The 26,849-nt window shown below is 46.1% G+C and overlaps 2 protein-coding genes across 2 annotated transcripts in view; one reads left to right on the top strand and one right to left on the bottom strand.

Annotated features, from left to right (window-relative positions):
* The window catches only part of LOC119396887 (uncharacterized), a 204,282-nt gene extending 187,874 nt beyond the window's left edge, over positions 1 to 16,408 (bottom strand). Inside the window, exon 1 of the mRNA XM_037664246.2 lies at positions 16,356 to 16,408. The gene's annotated coding sequence lies outside the window, so the exon portion shown is untranslated. The remainder of the gene's footprint in view (positions 1 to 16,355) is intronic.
* The window catches only part of LOC119396884 (elongation of very long chain fatty acids protein AAEL008004), a 381,218-nt gene that overhangs the window by 56,391 nt on the left and 297,978 nt on the right, over positions 1 to 26,849 (top strand). The window lies entirely within an intron of this gene.

Below are 26,849 nucleotides of genomic sequence, written 5' to 3'. Positions count from 1 at the left end.
AAACCTAGGAGTGTTAGTCAGCGCCAATCGCAGCCATGGCGACGAGTGTGGAACACTCTTTTTTTGCCTGTTGGCGTCACGTAGCACGTGATCTTTATACGAGTTGGCAGCTGACCACTTTACTTTCTTCACATTTATATTCTAATACTACAGATAACACCCCTGTACTTTCCTTGGCGTTATTGTCTGTTCGTTCTCATTATATTGTGTCTAACAAAGATAAAACGAAGCCCTTGAAAAATCATCTGCTTTCCTTCATTCATAGCTAGGGTCTCGTCCTGGCAGACTTATGCCTTCAGGTAGTATGCGAGGGATTATTGGTCAGCTGCCAACTCGTATAAAGATCACGTGCTACGTGACGCCCAACAGCAAAAAAAGAGTGTTCACACTCGTCGCCATGGCTGCGATTGGCGCTGACTAACACTCCTAGGTTTAAATCAACATATATACCCCAGAAAGTGGACGGGAGGATGACCGCCGCCGTAGCTCAGTGGTAGAGCATCGGACGCGTTATTCGAAGGTCGCAGGTTCGGTCCCTGCCGGCGGCAAGTCTCTTTCGTCCACTTTACTTTCTTCACATTTATATTCTAAATACTACAGATAACACCCCCTGTACTTTCCTTGGCGTTATTGTCTGTTCGTTCTCATTAATATTGTGTCTAACAAAGATAAAACGAGCCCTTGAAAAATCATCTGCTTTCCTTCATTCATAGCTAGGTCTCGTACTGGCAGCTTAATGCCTTCAGGTATTATGCGAGGGATTATTGGTCAGCTGCCAACTCGTATAAAGATCACGTGCTACGTGACGCCAACAGGCAAAAAAAGAGTGTTCCACACTCGTCGCCATGGCTGCGATTGGCGCTGACTAACACTCCTAGGTTTAAATCAACATATATACCCCAGAAAGTGGACGGGAAGATGACCGCCGCCGTAGCTCAGTGGTAGAGCATCGGGACGCGTTATTCGAAGGTCGCAGGTTCGGTCCCTGCCGGCGGCAAGTCATCTTTTCGTCCACTTTACTTTCTTCACATTTATATTCTAAATACTACAGATAACAACCCTGTACTTTCCTTGGCGTTATTGTCTGTTCGTTCTCATTATATTGTGTCTAACAAAGATAAACGAGCCCTTGAAAAATCATCTGCTTTCCTTCATTCATAGCTAGGTCTCGTCCTGGCAGACTTAATGCCTTCAGGTAGTATGCGAGGGATTATTGGTCAGCTGCCAACTCGTATAAAGATCACGTGCTACGTGACGCCAACAGGCAAAAAAAAGAGTGTCCACACTCGCCGCCATGGCTGCGATTGGCGCTGACTAACACTCCTAGGTTTAAATCAACATATACCCCAGAAAGGGACGGGAGGATGACCGCCGCCGTAGCTCAGTGGTAGAGCATCGGACGCGTTATTCGAAGGTCGCAGGTTCGGTCCCTGCCGGCGGCAAGTCATCTTTCGTCACTTTACTTCTTCACATTTATATTCTAATACTACAGATAACACCCCCTTACTTTCCTTGGCGTTATTGTCTGTTAGTTCTCATTAATATTGTGTCTAACAAAGATAAACGAGCCCTTGAAAAATCATCTGCTTTCCTTCATTCATAGCTAGGGTCTCGTCCTGGCAGACTTAATGCCTTCAGGTAGTATGCGAGGGATATTGGTCAGCTGCCAACTCGTATAAAGATCACGTGCTACGTGACGCCAACAGGCAAAAAAAAGAGTGTTCCACACTCGCCGCCATGGCTGCGATTGGCGCTGACTAACACTCCTAGGTTTAAATAACATATATACCCCAGAAAGTGGACGGGAGAGGATGAACCGCCGCCGTAGCTCAGTGGTAGAGCATCGGACGCGTTATTCGAAGGTCGCAGGTTCGGTCCTGCCGGCGGCCCCAAGGTCATCTTTTCGTCCACTTTACTTGCATTCACATTTATATTCTAAATACTACAGATAACACCCCGGTACTTTCCTTGGCGTTATTGTTCGTTCGTTTCTCATTAATATTGTGTCTAACAACGATTAAACGCGCCCTTGAAAATTCATCTGCTTTCCTTCATTCATAGCTAGGGTATCGTCCTGGCAGACTTAACTGCCTTCAGGTAGTATGCGGGGATTCTTGGTCCAGCTTTGGGGGGCCAACTCGTATAAGATCACGTGCTACGTGACGGCCAACAGGCAAAACAGAGTGTTCCACACTCGTCCGCCATGGCTGCGGATTGGCGCTGACTAACACTCCTAGGTTTAAATCAACATATATACCCAGAAAGTGGACGGGAAGATGACCGCAGCCGTAGCTCAGTGGTCGAGCCCGGCACGCGTTATTCGAAGGTCGCAGGTTCGGTCCCTGCCGGCGGCAAGTCATCTTTTCGTCCACTTTACTTTCTTCACATTTATATTCTAATACTACAGATAACACCCCCTGTACTTTCCTGGCGTTATTGTCTGTTCGTTCTCATTAATATTGTGTCTAACAAAGATAAACGAGCCCTTGAAAAATCATATGCTTTCCTCATTCATAGCTAGGGTCTCGTCCTGGCAGACTTAATGCCTTCAGGTAGTATGCGAGGGATTATTGGTCAGCTGCCAACTCGTATAAAGATCACGTGCTACGTGACGCCAACAGGCAAAAAAGAGTGTTCCACACTCGTCGCCATGGCTGCGATTGGCGCTGACTAACACTCCTAGGTTAAATCAACATATATACCCCAGAAAGTGGACGGGAAGATGACCGCCGCCGTAGCTCAGTGGTAGAGCATCGGACGCGTTATTCGAAGGTCGCAGGTTCGGTCCCTGCCGGCGGCAAGTCATCTTTTCGTCCACTTTACTTTCTTCACATTTATATTCTAAATACTACAGATAACACCCCCTGTACTTTCCTTGGCGTTATTGTCTGTTCGTTCTCATTAATATTGTGTCTAACAAAGATAAAACGAGCCCTTGAAAAATCATCTGCTTTCCTTTATCCGAACATAAGCCGTTCGTCGCTCCTTACTTTCTTCCTGTGCCCAGCTTTCCCTCTCCCTCTCTTTTTTTCTTTGAAGAGCGGGACTTTAATGCCCTTCTGTACACATTGTATTAGTTTTCTCTTGCTGCTCAGCCTGCACAGAGGACGAAGGCGAGTGAGATATGCATGCATAGAAGCGCTGCTAAGGAAAGCAGTTGTTGCCCTGGCCTAGACAAATCCCCGCGCCGAAACGTTAGTTCCAGTCACGTTCCTTGCGTGACGACATCTAATCCAGTTCTTCCGGTGCATGGAAATCGCACCTTCGTCTCTCTTTCTCATCCCTTCAACCTTCCGTTTTCCGTGAACTCCTGTCCTATCTGGAACACGTATAGGTAGCAACCTTAACGCGAGGACAAAAGTTGTTCTTAACTAGAATAGCGGGTATGCCACTAGTCAGGCAACTGTACAAGACACTTCAGCACGTTTCTATCGTCACGCAAAACGGCGAAATGGAGGAGGAGGAGAAGGAGAGAAAGGAAAGGCAGGGATGTTAACCAGTCTAGAAGGACCGGTATGCTACCCTACACTGGGGGAAGGGATGGGGGAGATATAAAGATAGAGAGAGAGAGAAGGAGAGCACGCACGCACAAAAAGTCACACACATTTCACGGTCATCATAACGACGTTAGTCTATAACCGACGGTGCAGGTCTGATGCCTTCAAGAAGTTTAGCACTGCCTTCGTCGCCTTCACCCGCGATGACCTATCAGGACGACATTCCAGAATGGTTCCTGCCGTCATCGGTCTGGGATCTATGCGAGCAAGAGCGACGGCGAGGGATTTCCTCTGCGCATTGTAGCGAGGACAGTCGCAGAAGATGTGCTGTAGTGTCTCCTCGCTACCACAGTTGTCACAAAACGGGTTGTCAGCCATTTGGATTCGAAAGGAGAATGACTTTGTGAAAGCCACTCTTAGCCATAAACGGCAAAGCAGAGTGGCATCATTTCGGCGTAGTCCCGTAGGTGTCTGAAGACGCAGATTGGTCGGGCAGTGGCGGTGGTGGTTGTGCAGTCTGCTTACTGTGTTATAAGTGGAGGAAGTCATTTCTTGTGCAGCCACTCGAAGTTGGCTAGCAGCATCGGTCCTTGATAGGGGTATCGTCTCGACCCTGGCACCTTGAAGAGCTGATCGAGCAGCATTGTCGGCGTGTTCATTGCCTATCAGGCCGCAGTGACTTGGCAGCCACTGAAATGTCACGTGGTGTCCTTTCTCTAACGAAGTATGGAGGAGATATCTAACATCGAAGACCAACTGCTCGTATGGTCCGTGTCGCAGGGCTGATAGCAAAGATTGTAGGGCTGCCTTCGAATCGCAGAAGACTGACCATCGTTGGGGCTGTTCACGGTTGACTACACAAAGTGCAGCGCGAAGAGCGGCAAGTTCTGCTGCTGTTGATGTCGTTGGGTGGTCTGTCTTGAAAGTGACGCTGATAGCTTTCGCTGGGACGACCACTGCTCCGGACGAACACTGGGGCGTAGTTGACCCATCAGTATAAACATGCACATGATCTGCGTACTTCTCGTGTAAAAGAATCAGAGACAGCTGTTTCAGCACTGGAGATGAGAGCTCAGATTTTTTCTGATTCCCGGGACGTTGAGGTGCACTTCAGGTTTAATGAAGCACCAAGGAGGTATCGCTGGCTTAGATGCGGGGCTGAAGCCTGACGGAAGGTGGGCAGAATAGTTCGCAATCGTTGCACAATACGATGCCCGTGGTCTTTCTGAAGGCAATGTTGCAAGGTGGTGGCAATCGGCCCGGGAAAAATGCCTAATATGAGCTCTCAAGGCTTCAACCGCAATGTGCGTTTGCATAGGGTGGTCCCGTGCGATGGAAATAGTCGCTTCAGTCGACGCGCATTTTGGCAAGCCAAGGCAAACTCTGAGAGCCTGAGCTTGTACAGCCTGCAGAGTGCGAATATTTGTCTTGCATGTATTAGTCAATACAGGCAGACTATATCTCAAAAAACCGAGAAATAGTGATCTGTACAGTTCCAGCATTGCGTCGACCGACATCCCCCAGGTTTTTCCACTCATGAACTTGAACAGCTGGGAGATTGCTGTCAGGCGCTGTTTCATGTAAGACACATGCGGGCTCCAACGAAGGTCTCTATCTATGATTATACCCAGAAATTTGTGGTTTCGGCCATAAGAAATGGTCCGTCCTTTGATAGAAATGGCATAGTGCGTCATCGGTTTACGTGTGAAGGCCACTAATGCACATTTTTCCGGGGATATTTGAAGGCCTTGCTTCCCGAGATAGCTCGCTGTCACACTTGCAGCTTTTTGAAGCCTCGCTCGTATCTGGAGGCGTGTGACGGCTGATGTCCAGACACATATGTCGTCTGCGTATATAGATGTCTCGATCGTGCATGGTAGGGATTCGTCAAGATCAATGAGAGCGAGATTGAACAGAGTAGGACTTAGTACTCCGCCCTGAGGAACGCCCCTGCAGGTATAGTGTCGTGTGGTTGGGCCGTCGTCGGTTGACACAAAGAAAGATCTAGCTGTCAGGTAGCTAGCAATCCATCGAAAAACTCGACCACCCAGGCCAACCATCTCAAGGGCGTCGAGAATGGCCTCGTGTAGCACGTTATCGTATGCGCCTTTTACATCTAGGAACAAGGCTGCACACAAACGCTTGCGTGATTTCTGCTGTTGGACATACGTTACGAGATCAATGACATTATCAATAGATGAGCGATCACGTCGAAAGCCAGCCATGGAGTTTGGATAAACCTTGTAATGTTCGAGATACCACTCGAGGCGGCTAAGGATCATCCGTTCCATTATCTTTCCTACGCAGCTGGCCAGTGCGATAGGGCGGTATGAGGCAAGTTCAAGTGGGGACTTGCCTTGCTTCAGAACTGGTACCAAACGACTTGTCTTCCATTCGTCAGGAACACTGCCCTCTTGCCAGGATGCGTTGTACAGACGTAGCAGCTCTCCCCGTGCAGTCTCACCCAGATTGCACAGGGCTCGATATGATATACCATCTGGCCCCGGTGATGAAGAACGCCTGCATAGGGCTAGTGCCGCCTCAAGCTCCTCCATTGTAAATGGAAGGTCCATGCGGCCGTCACGGGAATGAGGAGCGTCACTTTCGGCCAGAGCACCTGGACGAACTGCTTGGTCTGCTATCCTCGCGCAAAAGTCTTCTGCGACATCAATGTCTCGCCGCTTTTGGAAGAGAGCAAGCGCCTTGAACGGAAAACGCTGTTCAGGAATGCAGCGCAGGCCACGCACCGTTCTCCAGATGTGAGATAGGGGCTTGCGGGGGTCTAGCGTCTGACAAAACGTTCTCCAACGTTCGGAGGCTAACTTGTCCATACGACGCTGAATCTTCTTTTGCATTCTTCTGGCTGTTCTAAGGTCGTTGACAGATTTTGTGCGCCGATATTTGCGTTCCGCACGGCGGCGAAGCGCTCGCAGTCTTTCCAATTCGGCATCAAAATCGTTCCGCCTGGATGTAATCGATATCGTGCGCATGGCATCTTGCACTGTGCACTTGATGACTTGCTCTAGCCCAGTGCTTAGACCCGCTTGGCAAGCATCCTCCATGTCAGACTTATAAGTGGTCCAGTCAATTCTTCGAACGGCCTTCCCTGGACCAGATCTGGACATCCCTTTGATGTGAAGATAAGTGGGAATATGGTCACTCCCGTGTGTCTCAATATCCGAAAACCAGTTAGCACACCTGGCGAAGGAGTTGGAAACGAAAGCAAGGTCAAGGCAGCTGCCATATGTCACACCTCGAAGAAAAGTGGGGCTGCCGTCGTTCATGAGGGTGAGGTCATGATTGTCAGCGAAACTTGCTAATCGGCGCCCTCTTGCATTTGTCCTCGTACTTCCCCATGCCAGATGATGTGCATTGAAGTCTCCTATGATGACCCATGGAGCTGGACACACGGCCAAGATACTATCTAACCTTTTTGAGTCAAAATTACTTGAAGGCGATATATAAACGCCTATCAGAGTGAACATGAGTTTGTTCTTCTTAATTGTCAGGCATACATATTGATTGCCATCATGAGGCGCAATTGGATGCAACAAATAAGTGAGTTCCCGACGAACATAAACGAGGACTTTGTTGCATGCTCCATTGGTTAGGGACATGACAGCTTCATACCCCGATAGTCTTACTGGCTTCGATAAGTTGGGCTCACAAATTATGATGACCGGGAACATGTTAGTGTGCACAAACTGACGAAAGTCTGAAAGGCGCGATGCTAGTCCTCTGGCGTTCCACTGGATGATGGACGCTGCCTTGACTTTTTCTCGGAAAGGAGGGTGAACGTTAGCCATGTTTCTACTCGAGAGATTCAAGCACTGGGCTTAAGGCGTCCAGTACTTTGAGAGCGCTTCGAGCAGACGGTGTCCCCATGTCCAATAATATCCCTCGGATGGCGTCCATGAGAGAACGAAGCATAGAATGACTTGTCGATCGCCTCTAGGTGCGTCACCAGCGCTCGGTGAAGACTCTTGAGTGGGCGCGATCTTCTGAGGCTCCACGGCAAGGGGACGGCAAGGAAGTACCGGCCATTCCTCTGCAGATAGATTCCTCTCCGCAGTCTTCCTTGAGCTGATCGGTCCTTTTACGGCTTGACTGAGTGGTTCTGTGCTAGAGGGAGCTTGCGCCTTCTTTGAGGTCGAACGATGCCGCCGTCGCCGGTGCCGACGCCGTACTGTTTCGGCAGCCTCCCTGTGGGTCGAATTGTCTTTGGCCATTTGCTTAAGCACCACGCGCTCCTTCTTGATTTGAGGGCAGTCTTTTGACGAGGCAGCATGTGATCCATTACAGTTGCCGCATTTAAGAATCGTGGAACGGCAGGTCTCTTCCGAGTGAGGTTCTGCGCACCGAGGGCACATTAGCGAGTTCGGGCACACACCCTTGACGTGTCCTAGCTTAAAGCACTGGTGACACTGAAGTGGCTTCTGTACGAACGGCCGAACGGGGTGTCGGAAATGTCCGACTTTGACATGGGATGGCGTACAATCTCCTTTGAAGACCAGTTTTACACAGCGCGTCTTCCCAAGACGGCGCACTTGTGTGATGACAATACCCTCATTTGCCGGTTTAATAAGGGTAGGCAAGTCTGCTTCGGGAATCGCGATGTCTATGTCGTATATCACACCGGCTATGGATGCACTGTCCATCGGTATAAAGGAACGCACTTTGATGCCGCCTAGCTGAGTGACTTGTTGAAGTGGTCCGAGAGCATTCACGTGAAATACGTCTATAGCGAGTATATTTTTCCGTGTATTTATTCTGACGTCCTTGATCTCATTAGGCACCACACGTTCCAGAAAAGCGGATAGTGCTTGCCTGTTCAGCAGTCGCAAGTTTCCTGAGGACTCCTCCGGCACGAAGATGATGACGTGCGGCCAACGCTCAAGCCTTGACTTCATAGTCGCCGTACTCGCGGGAGTGGGCGAGGTTGCGTTGACGACCTTCCTCTTCGCCCTCTTACTCCGGACGGGGATGAAATCGTCATCAGATGAGTCGTCTCCCGAAGCTGAGTACAGCTCTGTGTCCTCGGTGTCACTGGGGGAGTTTCCTCTTTTCCTCGCTGTGGACGGCCGAGATGACTTCTGGCCAGGAGGTCCTCTGGAATGCTCCGCGTCCATGGCCGCAAGACGGGGAGCCGAGGCAACAAGACCGAAAATTTCACCGAAGAATTCAGAGCACAAAGAGAAGCGTTTGGATAGCAACACCGGCGAAATGAAATCGCACACAAAATGCCCTGCGGAGTTTCAGAAGCTTTGGAGCAGCAAAGATCCCGGCATAAAAAGCTAGCAGCAAAAGTTAACTGGCGTGAGCTAATGCTATCGCTTATTATTTTATTTTTACATCAATTTCAGGTGCTATGACTTATTCATGCTGGACGCTACTAGCAAACAAGAGAGCCCTACTAAGAGTGAACTTTTAATGTTCTACAATTTTTAAAGCTTTTATGCAAATGAACCGTAATGAACATGCGTCTGTGTAACAGCGCGCGCAATTATCGCCGCAATAAAGATATTTTGCGAGTGCGCGACCACAGGATAAAGCCCCCGTAATTAACAAAGTGTGGCCCCGACGCGAGCGTATAATGAGAAAAAAGCGGCGAATTGCCTCGAGTTACAAATGTGCAGTCGTTATTCATGAGGTTTTCAACGTATGAGTACATTTGATTGCAACTCAATTAACTCCATCCACGTTATGCTTGGCTTCCGCTCTACACAAACGCGTTCAGCTTTGAGCAGGTGCGGTTGTCAGATACGATGTGTTAACTACCGAACTTAAAGTATACATTCATCAAAGCTATATTTCACGAACATATGTAGGCTTTATAGCGTCTCGAATTAGCCGCTCACATTACGTGATCATGTCATAACCTTCAGAGATAAAATATTTCTCTGGAGCCCTGTAAATCAAGCTTCTCCACGCTTTTAGCTTTGCTTGAGGAGAAGCGCACTTAACGAACACAATCTTCGCAGGGATGTCCTTACGTCAAAAAGGAAACAGCTTGAATTTCCACACCTGATGACAAAGCAAAAGAAGCTGCGAAATGCAGGAATTACATTGCGAAATAAAGCAGGTGCATTGTAACTGAGCGTTCATTATTTATTCAAAGTAAATTGCACAGAAAAAAAAACAGTGACGTACACACCGCGGAAGAGTGAAACAAGTGAAAGCATACTGCATTATAAAATTGTAGCAGGGAAATAAAATTCAGCATCAATAATCACATTCGCAGCATTTAGTTTCTCAAGGCACAAACGAACTGATTTTAAGATGACTCGCATGATGTTTTACAAAGATCAGCCGAAAATCAATCATCCCTTTGAAAGTTAGTTTAAATAATTAGCTATTTTCTGTTACCACAAGGAGAAATACAGTCGAGAGATGCAAGTGTCTTATGCCGCTTGTATCGCACGTTTAAAAACCAGCATTTAGAGCTAGGTTTCCATGACAGTAAAGGCTGCTAAAGTACCTGAAAGCTGTGCCTGAAATACTGGCGTAACGCAATGCTCGACTCACCCATAGAGCGCTCATTTCTTTTCACGTTAGAGGGAACAGATTACGAAACGTGTTCTTATAAGCCGATTTACTTTATTGACAAGGAGCTTAACATGACCTGAAAATTCTTGCGAGTCACGTTGTATACACATATTGAAGCTACAGCTTAGTTTCTTTAGCAGGCGTAAAGAGAAGATATACAGATAAACTATTAATAAGGTAAAATCTACGGGAAATGTGATCTACTTTCTACAAAATAAACTAGAACCGGTGGTGTTAGCATTGAGCAAAACGCAACGCCGTCCTGAAACGAGACCTCCACGTGAGCTCGTTTACCAGAACGCGCAAGGACTGCGTTTCTTTGGTTGCCGAGACAACCTGTCCCGAAATAGCTTCTCGCGGTGTCCTCATACGTCTCGCCACAAGTGGTCGACACGACGGCGCTCGTTCACTGTGAAGCTCTTGTCTGTGGTAAAATATAAGCTTCTGTAATTTTCGAGGGAGACACACAGTGGTGTAGTGCAGTGTAGTGTAGTGTAGTGTAGTGTCGTGTAGTGTAGTGTAGTGTAGTGTAGTGTAGTGTAGTGTAGTGTAGTGTAGTGTAGTGTAGTGTAGTGTGGTGCGGTGCGCGTCTGCGAGTGTGTGTGCGTGTGTCAGCATTCCCATTATATGTTACGGATGACGTCGCAAATGTCGTTGGGATCACATGTCGCTCCGCTCGACTACTCGCCAAGCAACATTTCCCGGCTCCCTCTATATCTTGTTACAAACCATGCCTAAGCTATGCTTGCAATTACAATCACAAGTCGCAGTTACAAATCAGGACTCAAGGCCAAGTGGCTTCTGAGAACTTACAGAACTTAGCTCGCGCAGAAATGTCATCTGCACAGCTTATATTAACAACGGAACTATAATTCCTTGAACTTAACACCGCGCTTCGTTTGCTGTTACGTCACTTAAGCGCGCAGGAATAACTGAAAGATGGTCGCAAGATATCCGTGACGAAAAGCAGCTTCGGACGAGGCATCGGTTGAGGGGTGTGCCTGCATTGATAGATACATTCAAAAGAAATGAGATCGAAAAATATAGCATGCAAATGCTTTCTATTCTTGCTCAACAGAAAGATGTAACGGCGTGACGTTTGTTCAGCATGTACATTAGCAAACAAGCAAACAAACCAACTAAAATGCGTTTAATTAGGCTTCTTTCAAACGATATCTCGATGAACAAAATGAATCATTCTCTCTCTCTCTCTCTCTTATATATATATATATATATATATATATATATATATATATATATATATATATATATATATATATATATATATATATATATTATATATATATATCGGTATCGGGTGTTTCACGAAATGTGTCCGAAATTCTCCAAAATCAGGGAAATGCGATATTTGTTCGATGCCTTCACAATTGCTTCTTCTGTAGCCGCAGGCATCTTAAGATGGTTAAAGACATCATTTGGGACAGTTATTAAGAAATTTAAGGTAATTAACTTTTTAATTAGTGGTGTTACGCGGTTATGTAAAACAGGAGAATTGAAGTTGTTCATGCGAAGAGCCCATCGTAGCTTTGACATAAAGAAGCGGCCTCTAGTAATCATTGCGGCGTAATAAAATTCAACCAAGTTCAACGGCCGATCATGGATCATGGATCATGGATAATCATGGATCATTACCAACTAGCCCAACTTACCACTCTTCTGATCAACGGCGAAACCGAAACCGAGGCACCAGTGAGCGTAACAAGCAGACGACCAGAACGACGTCACTGTTCAAGACAATGATTACAGAGGTGTAGCTCTCCCAAGTTCGTTAAGGTATGTGCATCATGCGTGCTATAATTGCAAGCGCAGCCGCCCGCACACCGATACAACGAAGTCGGTTGATGTTTGATATAACGACGCTCGCGAATTCTGGAAGAAGAACATGGCAGTTGATCTCTTCCGCGTTTCGGTTTCGGTTTCGCCGCTGAATTTGGGGGAATTTCATTACTTCGCAATTATTACTGGAGCCCGGTTTTTCGAAATCTCAAAGCTTCAATGGATTCTTCGAATGAAGTACTTCAATTTTCCCATTTGACATAACCGCCGAACTCCACTAATTAAAAATGTAATTAATTTAACTTTCTTAATAAGTGTCCCAAATGATAATTTTAGCCATCTTAAGATGTCCGCGGCTACAGAAGTAATTGTGAAGGCATTGAAGAAATATCGAATTTCCCTGATTTTGGAAAGTTTTGGACACATTTCTTGAAACACCCGGTATATATATATATATATATATATATATATATATATATATATATATATATATATATATATATATATATATATATATATATATATATATATATATATATATATATATATATACGTAACGCCCATCTGCTATGACGTCAGGCTGCGCAAATTTTAACGCTGAAGGTCTTAAAAAAGAAATTAAATAGACAGAAAGAGTAATGAGTCAGCCGGCACGAAGGGTTGGGGCAACACTTGGCGGCAGCCCCCAAAAAGGAATCGGTCGATACAGATTTCGGGGCCAGCTTGGAGGGGTTGCGCTCGAAGTTGATGAATCGGGGCAGCCTTCCCTGTGGTCTCCTTCCATTGTGCACACGGCACCCATCTGGCGCTCCGCAATTTAGGCCGGCACAATGCTATTTACGGCACACAACGCAGAATCAGATGGCTTCCCGGAAGGCGCAAATGCTAGACGTTTCGATTCCGCTAGGATAGTATTCCGAAAAATGATACTGATTTATAGTGCTCCTATCTGAGAGCACTGATATACTAAACCTGGTGAAACAGAGCTAAGCTGTGTTAACAACACGTGGCCCATAATTGTAAATAGAGAGAGAGAGAGAGAGAAAAAGACTTGGTTTGTTATATAAAGATATAGAGGTTCGACTGAGCTCGTGCGTACAAAGCCGCTACGAAGTTGTTATCTCCGTAATGCTTAAATGCACAGGGAAAGAAATTATGAATTTAAAATGGAGAAATGAGCAAGAATGGACGATGATGACTATAAGAATTGTGGGGCGATGAATTTGGGTCGCTATCACAGCTGCTACTTAAAAATATTGTCGCAAGCTGGGTCAGTTGGTATGGTTCCATAGATAAGAAACAGCACGAAAAGACGTAACCCAGGGAGAGAAAACCACAGGGCGAGCGCTGACAGCGAATATAATAATATCTGGGGTTTAACGTCCCAAAACCACGATATGATTATGAGAGACGCCGTAGTGGAGGGCTCCAGAAATTTCGACCACCTGGGGTTCTTTAACGTGCACCTAAATCTAAGTACACGGGCCTCAAACATTTTCGCCTCCATCGAAAATGCAGCCGCCGCGGCCGGGATTCGATCCCGCGACCCTCGGGTCAGCAGTCGAGCGCCATAACCACTAGACCACCGTGGCGGGGCGCTGACAGCGAAACAAAAGCTTTCATGCGAAAACCTGCCTGTCATTTCTGCGCACTTTGTGCGACAGATGTCAGTATAAAGCATCGACGCGAATGTACGTTGTGATTGGGCTATCACGCGCTGTGGCCAAAGTCGCAGGTGAAAATGCGCAGATCGGAAGGCCAAGGCATATTCTCAGAACATGAGCTAGAAACGACTGAAAAAAACACATGCAGTTTGTTCTCCGGATCCTCCTCGGCACAGGTGAGTTGCAGCGCATGAATCTGAGGAAAAGTACAATGCAGAGTTCAACCCCCGATTTTTCCGCAAGAAATCTTAGAGGGTTAATGATAATGGTTAGCTTCTTATTCGCATAGGTAATTTGAGGGCTGCGAACCTCCCTTCCTTACTCTTCTTTCCCTCTCTTTTGTGGGTTGCAGGAAAGGCCGCTGACCATTAATACTCCCAGAAAATGGTGCGTCCTTTCATAACTGATTGCGTGTCCATTAATTCCAGCGACGTGTGGTGCTATTGCCTTGCGCGACAAGACAATCAGCGAGGACTTCTCAGATGACAGCGCTGGTGCTCGTCCTTCGACGTTAGCGGACCACTCTTCGAGGCCTGGCATGTACGTGTAGAAACCTTGACGCTGAGATGCAGATGTCGTCTGCACATATTTACAGAAGCGCAGACCGCGGAAGTGCATAAACAAAACCAGTGAGCGCTAAGTTAGAAAGTGTGGGGCTCACGATTACATTTTGAGGCTCACCATGACATGCCCATGACAATGGTACGACGTAACGCTTGTACAAAGAAAGTTATTTCGTTCAACTAGCTGCATATCTATTGGTAGACACGGCCTGCTCGTCCAACATCCCCCAAAGCATCCAGAATGGCTTCACGAGATAAAACGTCGTAGGTGCGTTTCGGGTCCAAGAACGTTGCCGCAGTAATCTCTTTAAGCTTCTTTTTTGCTGTTGTGTATGAGAAACAAGGTCAATAAAGTACACTGTCTAGAGAGAACCATCCGCTCTGGAAGCCGGCCATAGCATCAAGATAAATGTCACATATGGTGCTCGAGATACCATTCCAGGCGAGTCAACACCATCCTTTCCATCAGCTTTCCAAGACAGCTGGGGCGTTGGAGGCCAACGCAGGAGGACATTTGGCTGTTCTGAGCATAGCGACAAGGCTGTTGGACTTCCACGAAAGGGGAATCAATCCGTCGCGCCAGTCGTTGAACGATTCATCGCGCATGCAGGAAAACGGTGTTTCGTTTTACAACCTGAGGTTCCATCAGCACTGCAACGTGTACGGTCGCAGTGACATCAATGTCTATCATAAGTTCGTTTCGTTATGGCACAAGCCAGTCTTGCCGTAACGGCAGAACTGTTACAATGACAGAATTATTGTTGCGACAACGCGTCAGACATACTAGAGATATTCTCGACGTAGCTGGAACATCATGTCTTGTCATTGCAATAGAAAAGCGGGCATTGGAAAAAGGCTGCTTCCGGGTAACGTTGTTCGCAAAATGTCACGTCATTCTAGTAGCACGTGTGTGAGCAGCGTGCCGCTTTTTTTATTCTACCTACATGCTTTATTGCAACCTTCATCGTCAGATATGACAACAATTTGTTTTGTATCCTGACACAAGTGGCATTTCTCACACCCGACGCACTTTGCCGACGGAAATGGCAGGTGTCAGGTCGATTCTTTTGCACAAACGTCTACCGTTGCGTTTGACGTCTCTACATAACACGGTCAATGGATAGTCCGAACGCCTATAGCAGCCACGAGTTAAGAGCGATATGTTCTACTAAAGGGTTTTTTTTTCTTCGAGTCGTGACTTGCCTATCTTGGAAACCACAGAAAAAAAAATAAATAAAAGCGTCCATGTGAAACTGACCGTGTGCTTGTTTACAATACGAAAAAAATTCGTCTTACTGTTTTTTTTTTCGTATAAAACACAACTTTTAAGTCGATTCGTGAAACATTTTGCATAATAACATGTTTTGAAGTCTTGACATGTACTTAAACGCGGAAACATTCTAAGTTACGCACCAGTAAAACCTTCCTCTCAAAGAAATAGCCCATTGACAGCAGGACTCGTTCAAAAGTAATATACGTTAGACAGTCGCACACCCACGTTCATATCTCTTTTTTCCATTATAGGAAAAATTATCTCAACAAGGCGAAGTGCAGCGTGGCTGTAACCGATCCTATAGTACCGGAAGCTTGCTTTCGAAACATGAGCTCTACGAAACGCTTTCTTTCACAAGCCATTTATAAAAAAAAAAACCCTTCGGTGACTTCGCGCATTTCTTTCTCTTCTAGGTACAATAAAGTTATTTTTTAGTAACATAGCGAACGAAGCTCTGGAAGAAGGATTCAATTTACGGCGTCAGTATCGCAGCAACAAAAATGATAAGACAAAATAAATAACACTCCGAGACGTAGTAAAGGGCAAGAAATGCGGAGAGTTCAGCAAAGCATGACTGGAAGAGTCTTCAGCTTTCATTCATTCTCGAACACGAAGGCAAGATATAAGAAATGTTAAGCCAACGCGTATGCTTATGCGAATACATTTTGGAGCATTTAAATTTACAGGGAAATGCCGGAAGACTTTTGTCATCCAGTAATCGATTGTGTTCGTTTAGACTTGTTATCACAACTGCTGTCGGTGCGTGTTTTTTTTTCACACACACACGCACACACACGCACACACGCACACACACACACACACACGCACACACACACACACACACACGCGCGCGCGCGCGCGCGCGCACGCCCACACAAAAGCGCGCGCGCACGGTATAAAGGGTGACAATGAAAATTACGCCAGTAACGATAATCATAAACAAAATGCCATCGCTCTAGCCACAGTTATTATACGGAACAATAGCGAATGAATAGCAGTTGCAAAATGAACATACCTTGTTAGTGAGTGCCGGTTCCTAGGCTTCAATGCCCAGTCTCCACAGATCCTGCAGATAAAGAGAAAAGATTGCGGCTATCAGCACAATGAGATGCTCTATAGCGGTATCTTGTTTCAGACGGCGTCGTGCGTCCACGAGCGTCCGTTTCATGGCTTGCTTGCCTTAGTGGTCTCCGTGAATATTGACACTGAGACGTTGCGACCGCCACAGTGTGAAGAAATAAACAGTTTGTTTCTACCTGTATGTACAGTAAGTATTACCTATTTTCATTGTTACCGTCATCAGCATCATCGTCATCGCTGTCGTCGTCGCCCGTAATATACCCGGAGTAACGCATGTATCATTATTACCGAGTCACGCCCTAGTTACTATGTATTGAGCGAAAAGGAGTAGCAGGCATCGTCCATTATTCGAACCTTGTCTTCACACATTAACTTTTCCATGACCGTGGGAAAAGTGGCCACATTTTGTATGCTTTTGTATTTATTTTTTGTTATGAGTAATATGATAGATACAGTGTGTAATACTATACATAAAGATAAAGCTAAGTTATTGTACTTTTTAATGGTATTACTCTAAGAAATTAATATTAGGCTATAATATGCAAGAATATTTATGAAAAACAAGATTTATTGAACATAGCACAGAACATTTTCAACGTTGTGCTACCAACATGAAAGAAAAAAAAAAGAAAAATAACCTGAAATATACGAAGTGTTTGCTCAACAGTTTTCTATATTAGAGGAAAGTTTGAATGATCTAAGTCAAAAAGCGTATGAGTCACCTTTTTTTTGTCTGCCCAGTGAAAACTGCGTTGCTCCATCAGGTTGCACGGTTATATTTTTTCCCTCTACAAATATTCCAGACAAAGTAATACAATAAATATTATTACAAAAAGGAATAAATCTTCTATTGATCCATAGGTGTTTTAGCAAATTTTGTAAAATAGCAGAACAGAAAAAAATTCAGATACCAAAAGGAAGCACTGAACACGGCACGAGACATCCTAACAGTTGGCTTCACCGCACACAATAAAAATATTCTAAACTTGTAAGCTTCAAAAAGGTCTTCAATGTCTGGCACTATCGAAATAGGTGGAACCATGTCTAAAAGCTCTAAGATGTAAAAAAATTCTTTTTAACACGAAAGTGTTTTATGCCGGGGTCCACCAAGTACATCCGTCACGGATATGACGTTGATAAAATGGACGCCAACGGGTGAGAAAGAAAAAAACCAAGAAAAACATACCCCGCTGGGAATCGAACCCACGACGTTGCGGCCGCGACGGCAAGCGCCCGACGCTCTACCGACTAAGCCAACTCGAGAGATGCTAGGCACGGCGCGAACGCGCCTTATATCTTTCACACCTTCTCTTTCGCGGCGGGCAGAGCGGGGCGGTGCCGCCGTCTGTGAGAGGTGAAAAGAAGTAATGCTTCACGATCGACACTTACTAGCGCTTACTCCGAGATTGCACGTGATATCGGAGGTCATGGTTAAGCGTCTCGATACCAGAGAGGTAGACTGGCCGCGCTGGCGTCGCCGAGGCACCCTTGACGCAGTTACGTTCTTTGCCTTTGTATTCGTGTTAGCGTGCGTCGGCTCATCGGAGTAGTGCAGCTTCCACGTGCACGAACGGGATTTCTCTGCCGCCGACTGCTTCAATTGCGAGAGCACCGACTAACAAAACTGCTGCAATATGCGTTGCAGATAGGACGCGATTTCGACGGGCGAATGTCGTGCCTTGGTGGAGCGAGAGCAGCGCCTGCGAGACAGAGGCCAGCGGGACGCACGCGTTTGCGACTCAGGCTACGAACCTCTACCTCCCGCGTTGCTGAAGTGCAGTGTGTGTTATGTATGCATGAGCACAGGCGTCGGCTACCCATTACTAGAAAGCGCACACCGTGCCGTTTCTCTCCTTAATTGACGACGCTTTGAAGAAGTGCATACCGGGTACCAATGTTGATTATGAGCTTGTTGATATCATCCTTACGCGCGATTCACGATTCGCTGTGTCCAAATATATGTTCACACCGTCAGCTACCTCAACGGTTTAATCATGATCATGGGCGTTAGTCGTCGCGATAGAGACATGCTGTCAACATGGGTGCATCCACGTCAAACGGTGCTATAGCTGCCAAACACGAATAGACATTGTACAAGCTCTCATATATCATAAGCACTACTTCTGTGAAGACACGTTTCACTTTCGTGTTATACCGATTCCTATGACGGAGGGATCAGCCATGTTTTTTTCTAAGGACGGTGTGCCACTATATAGGCAAAACAGGCCTTACAAATGGCAAATGTCCAGTCGTCAAGCTTCTTGATCTCATAACACTTTTTGTATTTTCACCGCCTCGTAAATCGGTAAGACTTGTTCTGAATGTACTTGTTTTGGGGACGTGTAGTCGTGGAATCTCGACAATACCCATATAGAGCGGCAGGAAAATGAAATTCACCATCTCTGTCGCCGTGACTATTTCCCAAAAACCATCATCGTCGACATAAGACTGCTTCTACAGGATTTTCATCCACGCATACTAATTTTTGTTAACACAAATCCTGTTTATTACTTTCGCTGTGAAAAAATGCCCAAAACACCGATTTTCCTTGAGACAGATATCGCTTCACTGCGCAACACTACTCAGAGGTCACGGCCGGGTACCCCTCTTGGGCTGAACATTACCCTCTACTGGCTGAAGATGATGTCACCAAATCTTTACCATATACTTTTGAGACACTGCAAATAGAAGATATAATAGCGCCAACATCCTCGCGACATTTCAATCGGAGTAAGAAATCGATGTACCAGAAAGCGTAACGCACTGATCCAACACTTGACTACGATCCGGGATCGTTCTATGGTTTTTTTTTATCATCCTAACTATATTTCCATGATTTCAAATCATCCTCAGAGTCACTTGTGCTAGAAACAGCCGAAGAATTGCTTGCAGACACAACATAATTGTACAGGGAACAACATTTCCGAGAGGGTTTCGCTTCCGGGTCGTCTGCCATTTTCGCGAACGAAGCAAGCGAACCGCTGTCTTTGAGTCACTGTTAAATATCGCCGCCGCTCGGGAAAAAAAAAAAAAAAAAAAAAAAACTAACTGCGTAGGAAACGATACCTTAGTGCTTACAAAATGCGCTAGATGGTGCAATTAGTTGCCAGGAGCGCCCGTGTTTTTAAATTCTCGCTCGGCGCGTTCGGGACACCGGTGACCCACGTCCTATAGGCGCGGTCACGAAATAGTTAACAAAGAAAAGAAATCATGACACTTCTTTAATTAACTATCTATGAATGGAAGAATGAACATCTAAAAAGAAAAAAAAAGAAAACGTGCTAAGGAGTTGAATTCGGAATAAATCAACAGATGGCGTTCGTAAATTGCGACGCAACTCCCGGTCATTTATAAATACAATCCGGCAAAAACAAGATAGGTTAGAGAAGGACGAGACAGGATTTAAAGCTTCACGAAACCCCGCATTGAAGCTGCAGTTGCGAAGCATCTGTGCTTCCACGTTAGGAAACTCTACGTGTAAATGCGCATACGCAACTCACGCATGCAGCAGGGTAAGGGACGACGCGATTGATACCCGCATCGCGGCGAACACCTTCCAGCCCGGGGGGCCTTAGACGGGCTTACTTTGGCCTCGGCGAGCGTAATGTATGTCGGGGCCCAGATTGGATCCAGTAAAACACACCTGCCCCCACTACCACCACCCTCGGCGCGGCCTTGGAATTTCAGATGTGCGCGGCAGCAGCCATCGTCCGTCTCCGGGGCTTAAATCGTTTCCGTGCGCTGCTCGCCTGCCTTCCGCCTCGCTCCCTGCAGCTGTTTTCTCGCCAAAACTTTTCGTGCTGGCGTATTTGCGTTTTTTCATGAGTCCCGGTATTCTGCGTTTCGTTGTTGGACCTCTGGCCTTTGCGCTGGTCGCTCGAAATAACGACGGATCGCGAAGCGAAGCAGAACTCACGACGAGCTTAATTTGACGTCCGCTTCCTTTTACCAACGACAATGGAGCGTTCGTAAACTCAACCCCCTCCTGCCACTGCCCTTTCTTCTTTTATTTATCTGTACGTTGTTCATGTCTTCTAGAAGCACAATGCAAGCCTACCAACTACTTTTGCAGACTTGCAAAAAACAAGATCTTTTGGAGCATAGAAGCACTGGAGCATTGGAGCATAGAAGCGAGGGACAATGATGTCTATAGGCGCCCGCACGATGCTCAACAATGACATGGCCGACAAGAAACCCCATAGGAGAAACTTCGGGGACCAGAGGCTGCATTTAGCGCATGGGTTCCCCTTTGTTGCCTTGAACAGCTTACAGTGCAGCGCTGTCTGCGTGCTCGTTACCTATGACACCACACGGACTTGGAAGCCACTTAAACGTCACGTGACGTTCTTTTTGGCCATAGTATATTGACCAGTCCTTTAATTTCAAATACGAGCTGTTCGTACGGTAAACTATATTTTGGAATGTCGACCTCATAAGTCATCGCAGCAGAGGGCGACGAAGATGCTGTCGCCATCTCTAACGACAACAGACCTGTACGAGAGGCTGTACAGCCTGAGTCGGTATTTGTTGTGATAGACGAGGAACATTGTTCAGTGGCCGTCCACGGCAAGAGTGACCGACTGTGAAAGCGTGTCCGCGTGCTCAGTGTTTCGCTGTTTACCTCTCTCTAGTCCCTTATTTTTGAACGTCCCTTTCAGCTATTCGCCAGTGAACTGTAGCATAGCAAATACTTCCTTCTGGTTCACTGCGCCGCCATTCTCATTCCCACTGTTTTTTTGTTTTGTTTTTCTGTAGCGCATTCCCGTGCCAAGCCTCTCAGCTTCGTGTAAGGCTGATAGAAATATGTAATGTGGGCCAAAAGCAGCCACCAGCGAAAAGGTGACTGCATGGATCCCACACAAGATAGTTACAACATTGTACACCGGTTATCCTCCCGTCCGCGTGCCAGAACGCCGACGTCACCAGAAATGGTATGCTAGTCGAATCTACCAGTAGCAATAATAAGCCAATTCTCAAACACACGGCGCTCACGAAACGACAGCACACCATGCACCACAAAGAGCGGGCACGCAGGTTCCATTAGATCGAAACTTCTCGAAGAATGTCGGAGACGCGTCACTGCTTCGCTGTCACTTTGCTTTCGGAGTTGAAGCTACGTGCACTATCCGGAAAGCCTTAAGTGAAGTACCAGCGGCGGTGGTCAAGTGGTTGTGGTGCTCGACTACTGAGCCGAAGATCGAGTCATCGAAACCCGGCCGCGGCGGTCGCATTTAGATGAAGGCGAAATGCTAGAGGCCCGTGTACTTACATTTAGGTGCACGTTAAAGAATCCCAGGTGGTCGAAATTTCCGAAGCCCTCCACTACGGCGCCTCTCAATATCATACCGTGGTTTCGGGACGTAAAACCCCAACGATTATTATATTATTCGCTAAGAGAAGCACCAGTTGGAGCCGCGCAACCGCCCAGAGTATAGTTACTGTGTAGGCTAATAAAGGAGCCTATGCAGTAACTCCAGCTCCGAGGGACAAAGCATCGTGTCATCTTCTCAACAAAGTTAAAAGTACAAGCTCTCCATCGGCTTCACCTAGGGGGACGCAAATGTCATACCCAAGTTCCTGCACAGCAACGACGCTAACCTACCGCTCTTGTAGACATAATGCATGCCCTATTAATATTGCAGAAAATGACATGGCTGCAGTGGCACATGCGGAATCGACACGACATCTGACGGGCACAAGTCGATAACGCAGGCATCGAAGGAACACACGACCGTTCCTCGTTTACTGTCATATGGCGAAAAACACAACAAAACTAGCCTGGTACTTACTGGTAACTTAATTTTTATTTAACATAGGAATTATAATAATAATATCTGGGGTTTAACGTCCCAAAACCACGATATGATTATGAGAGACGCCGTAGTGGAGGGCTCCGGAAATTTCGACCACCTGGGGTTCTTTAACGTGCACCTAAATCTAAGTACACGGGCCTCAAACATTTTCGCCTCCATCGAAAATGCAGCCGCCGCGGCCGGGATTCGATCCCGCGACCTTCGGATCAGCAGTCGAGCGCCATAACCACTAGACCACCGTGGCGGGGCATAACATAGGAATTCTAAACCTTGAACACAGACTGAATTTCTCTGTCAACGCTTTGCTCACAATTTCCTGTATAAGCATTCAATTTTTCTTTGACAGATAAGGTAGCGATGTAGGTGACAGCCCCTTTTGTTCGACTGCCAACAAACGTTATAGCGTCCGAATACTTAACAACCGCATCGAATTGAAACAGAACAATTGCGCGAAAGAAGACCCCCCCCCCCCAAAAAAAAAAAAAAAACAACAACAACAAAAAAACTCGGCAATCAAAAGCGAACGAAGGACCTCAAAGACACGTCCGTTCAAAGAAAGGCGTTCCATCGGCGACGTTCTGAACACGGACTTGATCGAATTTCTGGGCCCTGACAGCGCACTTATGAGTTTCAAGCCTTCTTTGCCTCGCGAAGCGAGGGCGCCTACGCAAACAGTCATAGTCATAGTCCATTCGATTCAAAAGGTGAAAGTACACAAACGCAGTTATGAAAAGTTGAAGTGTTTTAGTCAATTCCTCTTTCACGATGTTATCACTATCATTATCATCAGCAGCTGGGACAGTCACAAACTGAACCTGCAACTTCGTTGCTCACCACAGTTGATACCCCACAAGAAAGAAAGAAAGAAAGAAAGAAAGAAAGAAAGAAAGAAAAAGAAAGAAAGAAAGAAAGAAAGAAAAAGAAAGAAAGAAAGAAAGAAGGAAAGAAAGAAGGAAAGAAAGAAAGAAAAAGAAAGAAAGAAAGAAAGAAAGAAAGAAAGAAAGAAAGAAAGAAAGAAAGAAAGAAAGAAAGAAAGAATCAATCTCCCCGAGATATATAGGGAGGCTGCTGACAATCAGCAAAGAACAATTAAGAATAAAGAAACAACGCGGAAGGCATTGATTGCGGGCTCGGCCCACGTCCGGCAAAGGTCGATCCAACGCGGCTCATCAGGCCGGGGCACCTGAGTTCTGATCAGAAAGCTCTCGAGAAGAAAGGAGGCATGGCATAACAGAGGGTTCACTCCGATGCCGCATCGAATCTCGCGATGCTAATCTGTTGACACCGCGCTCCGTAACGAGCACACGCGCTGATTGGCTCGTCTTGATGAGCTGCAGTGCCCGAGGGAACCTACGGGAACACCACCGGGAATTCAATCAGCATTCTCCCGCAGCCGAGATGTCTTGGCAAGTACTGGCGCGTTTGTGTATACCTCTTAACTCCGCGGCACGGGGTATGCTTTGACACGTTCTACAGGATAGAAATGTTAACGCCAGTTTTTGACGATTGTGTCGTGTACATTAGATTCTCGCATTATAATCCGAACAAGACGGAAGTTGAAGGGAGCATGAAGACTACAAGAGATGAGAAGGAAGGAAGGAAGGAACAGGAGAGAGAGAAAGTCTAGAAAAGTTCGTATGCCATCTTACACAGGGGAAAGGGATAGGGGAGCTTGAAAGTTTGAGGTAGAAGTGATTAGAAATCCTTGAAGGAGGGAACGTCGCTAGAGACAGCGTTTCGACTAAAGGACTTGTCTTCGCCAAGGCAGCAAGTGAAGTAATTTCTGTCAACTTTCTTTTCGTGTCCCTTCTGTACAGGCAAGCGACGATTTGCCGTAATAAGAAAACAAAACCAAGAAAAAAAACAAGTACCAGTTGTTTCAAGAATTCCTCCCGACGGTGTTATTAGAGTATTCAACTAGTCAGATTATAAAACGTTAGTTATATATATATATATATATATATATATATATATATATATATATATATATATATATATATATATATAATATATATATATATATATATATATATATATATATATATATATATATATATATATATAGGTTCTGTGCGTCATTAGTCGTCGAAGTTTACTTCTGAATGCAACGGATTTCGAAATGTTTATGAACAACAAACCTATTAATTTTAATTTCTTGATTTTGTGGACGTACGACAGAGTTGCAAGTTCTCTAAACATTAAGGGTAGTTATGAAGTTATCAACGCAACGAAGGATCGAAACGCTGAAGAGCTAAGGCGCCTCATAAAGCTTTTATAGTATTGCATCTTTCCGGGAAGACTCAATGTGTACTCACGAAAGAAATAAAGAAACATCGAGATTAAGAAAATGTAACACAGAAGACGACGAGTAAAAGGAGCGCATTCGGTAAACAAGGAAGGTTACTACGAGAACGTTGTTTGACGCGTAATGTTGAACCCTGTACGCTGTATGTTCGACCAACTCAGAAGCTAAGGAGTATAGCTGACACCTTATTCGTGCGTGAGCGCCTCATTGTATCGTAATAATAAAAACTCACACGGTCCCTTATGCATTCACCTAAGACGACTCGAAGGCGAAAGCCATCTACTTCTTCTTCTCAGTCGATGCATTGATCCCTCCTCGCCCCTCGCCCCACCCCCCTCCCCCACCCCGACAGCTTTCTGCACCTAACGTGGTTTTGCACTGCCTCCAGGATCGGAGGCATCGCAAGCTTTCTGCACGTCACTTGGTTTTGCACTGCCTCCGTGATCGGCCCACCTTAGACCAAGCGGCGACGTAATGTGATGACGTCAGCATGTGACGTCAATTTATGTGACGTCACAGTGACATCATGATGACGTCATGGCGAAGGCACATATTTTGGCAATCTGTAACGTCATGATGGCGTCATATGATGACGTGATGAGTTTTTGCACGACTCGTGTTGACGCCGACAGTCAATTTTCGCGTTTAATGAGGCATCTAAGGCTTTCGCCTTGATAATAAAAGTGCGTGCTAATGTCATACGCAGTAAGAGTGTTGAAAACGTTTCCTTTATTACAGACGTGGGTAGGACTTTCTCTCTTGGCAGCGGTGACCTACTTTTCCGCAATGTCTCATCTCTTAATAGGCCACAAAACTTCTTCTCCGCGCTCGCCCACTTGGGCATGAAGGGAAGAAGATCGACGAACAAGAAACGTAATCGGCAGAAAAGGCATCTCGGTCTCTTCATTAGCGAGACGGGCAGTGGCGGAGACAAAGCGAGAGCCGGCAACTCGGCAACGCGCTTCCAAAAATACGCTGTGCTCGGATAAGGGCGCGGTCATCACATAACGCAAAGGGTACGAAAAGACACGACCGCGAGGGCCCAAAGGACCCAAACTCCTCCCCGAGATGCGACCTTAGCGTCCCGGGAAGGATCGGTCAAGCGGCAGACCATTGTTCAGCGCACCGGAACGTTGCCTCCCTGCGAGACTTTCGGTCTGAGCTTCGAAGCGACAATGCCACCGCGAAACAGCGCTTCAGAGCTTTCTTTGTTGTTCAGTATGATGACTTCGCCACGTTCCTGATAGGATTCCTCTCTCTTTCTGAAGTTCGCGCAACCGAATAGATGTTCACCTAAAGAAATTTGACGTGTGAATCCTTGGAACATGAGAACTCTATGTTTGTGTTTTTCTGGCGGCTCTTTACGATGTATTCGTGATGCATTAAAAGAAAGCCATTTCAGAGGTAGAGGATGTTAGAAGAGATAAGGTTGTGCTTTGTTGGCTGTACAATTTTAATGCTTACAACGCGCTGCTGTAATATAAGACTCATGGACGAAAACGATGCGGGTGTTGCATTCATGTGCAGTCGCTCTCGTCCTATAGCATCGTTTGCGTTCTTTCTTTGCCCCTAAGCCTTATTTTGCGGTCGCACGCAGCAAGCGTCAAAAAAGGGCATTTGCTGTCTAGCTTAATCGTAGAAGAGCAGCTTAGGCTTGTTAAACAAGCACATAACGCAAGTGGAATAGCGTAATCCGTATAGCAAAAGTCTCGCATCCGTGCAGCAAAGTCTCGCGTAACGTAAGTAAATGGCGACAAAAGCTACAAATTTTCCTGTACCGTTTCGTGATCACGCCAGATTTTTCGTCTGATAGAGCATACAAGGCTTGCGCCTTAATACCTCCTTCGAAAAGGCGTTATATCTAAAAAAAAAACGGTCAATAAACCTAGTTGGGCGTGTTGGTTTACATGATAAATCTGGGAATGAGCTTAAAGGATGAGGACAAAAGGTGAGGTCAGGACAAACGGAACACATGTGTGTCTTGCCCTCACCTTTCGTCCTTAAACGTTCCCACATTCACCCGGAAAATGCAAAGGGTCGGCCTCTTTCCGCAAATGCCCCTGTCTGTAGACGTTGACGACGGTGACCTTCGCTGAAGGACGTCTATAGAAAGAACACAGTAGAAAATGACGCAGCAACGGTAATACTATACCATTGGAAATCACAGTACGATACGTCTGCTATACCGTTTGTGAAAGCGCTTTATATACATTTTGATGGACAGCCTATTTTCCAGAAACATAGCATCTCTCTCGCTTCTTTAATGCCAACTTCCCACGTGCTTTTAAATTAAGTATTTTGAGAAACGTGA

The sequence above is a fragment of the Rhipicephalus sanguineus genome, chromosome 6, assembly GCF_013339695.2.
Source record: "Rhipicephalus sanguineus isolate Rsan-2018 chromosome 6, BIME_Rsan_1.4, whole genome shotgun sequence".
NCBI lineage: Eukaryota > Metazoa > Arthropoda > Arachnida > Ixodida > Ixodidae > Rhipicephalus > Rhipicephalus sanguineus.
This window is presented reverse-complemented; position numbering and strand designations above follow the sequence as displayed.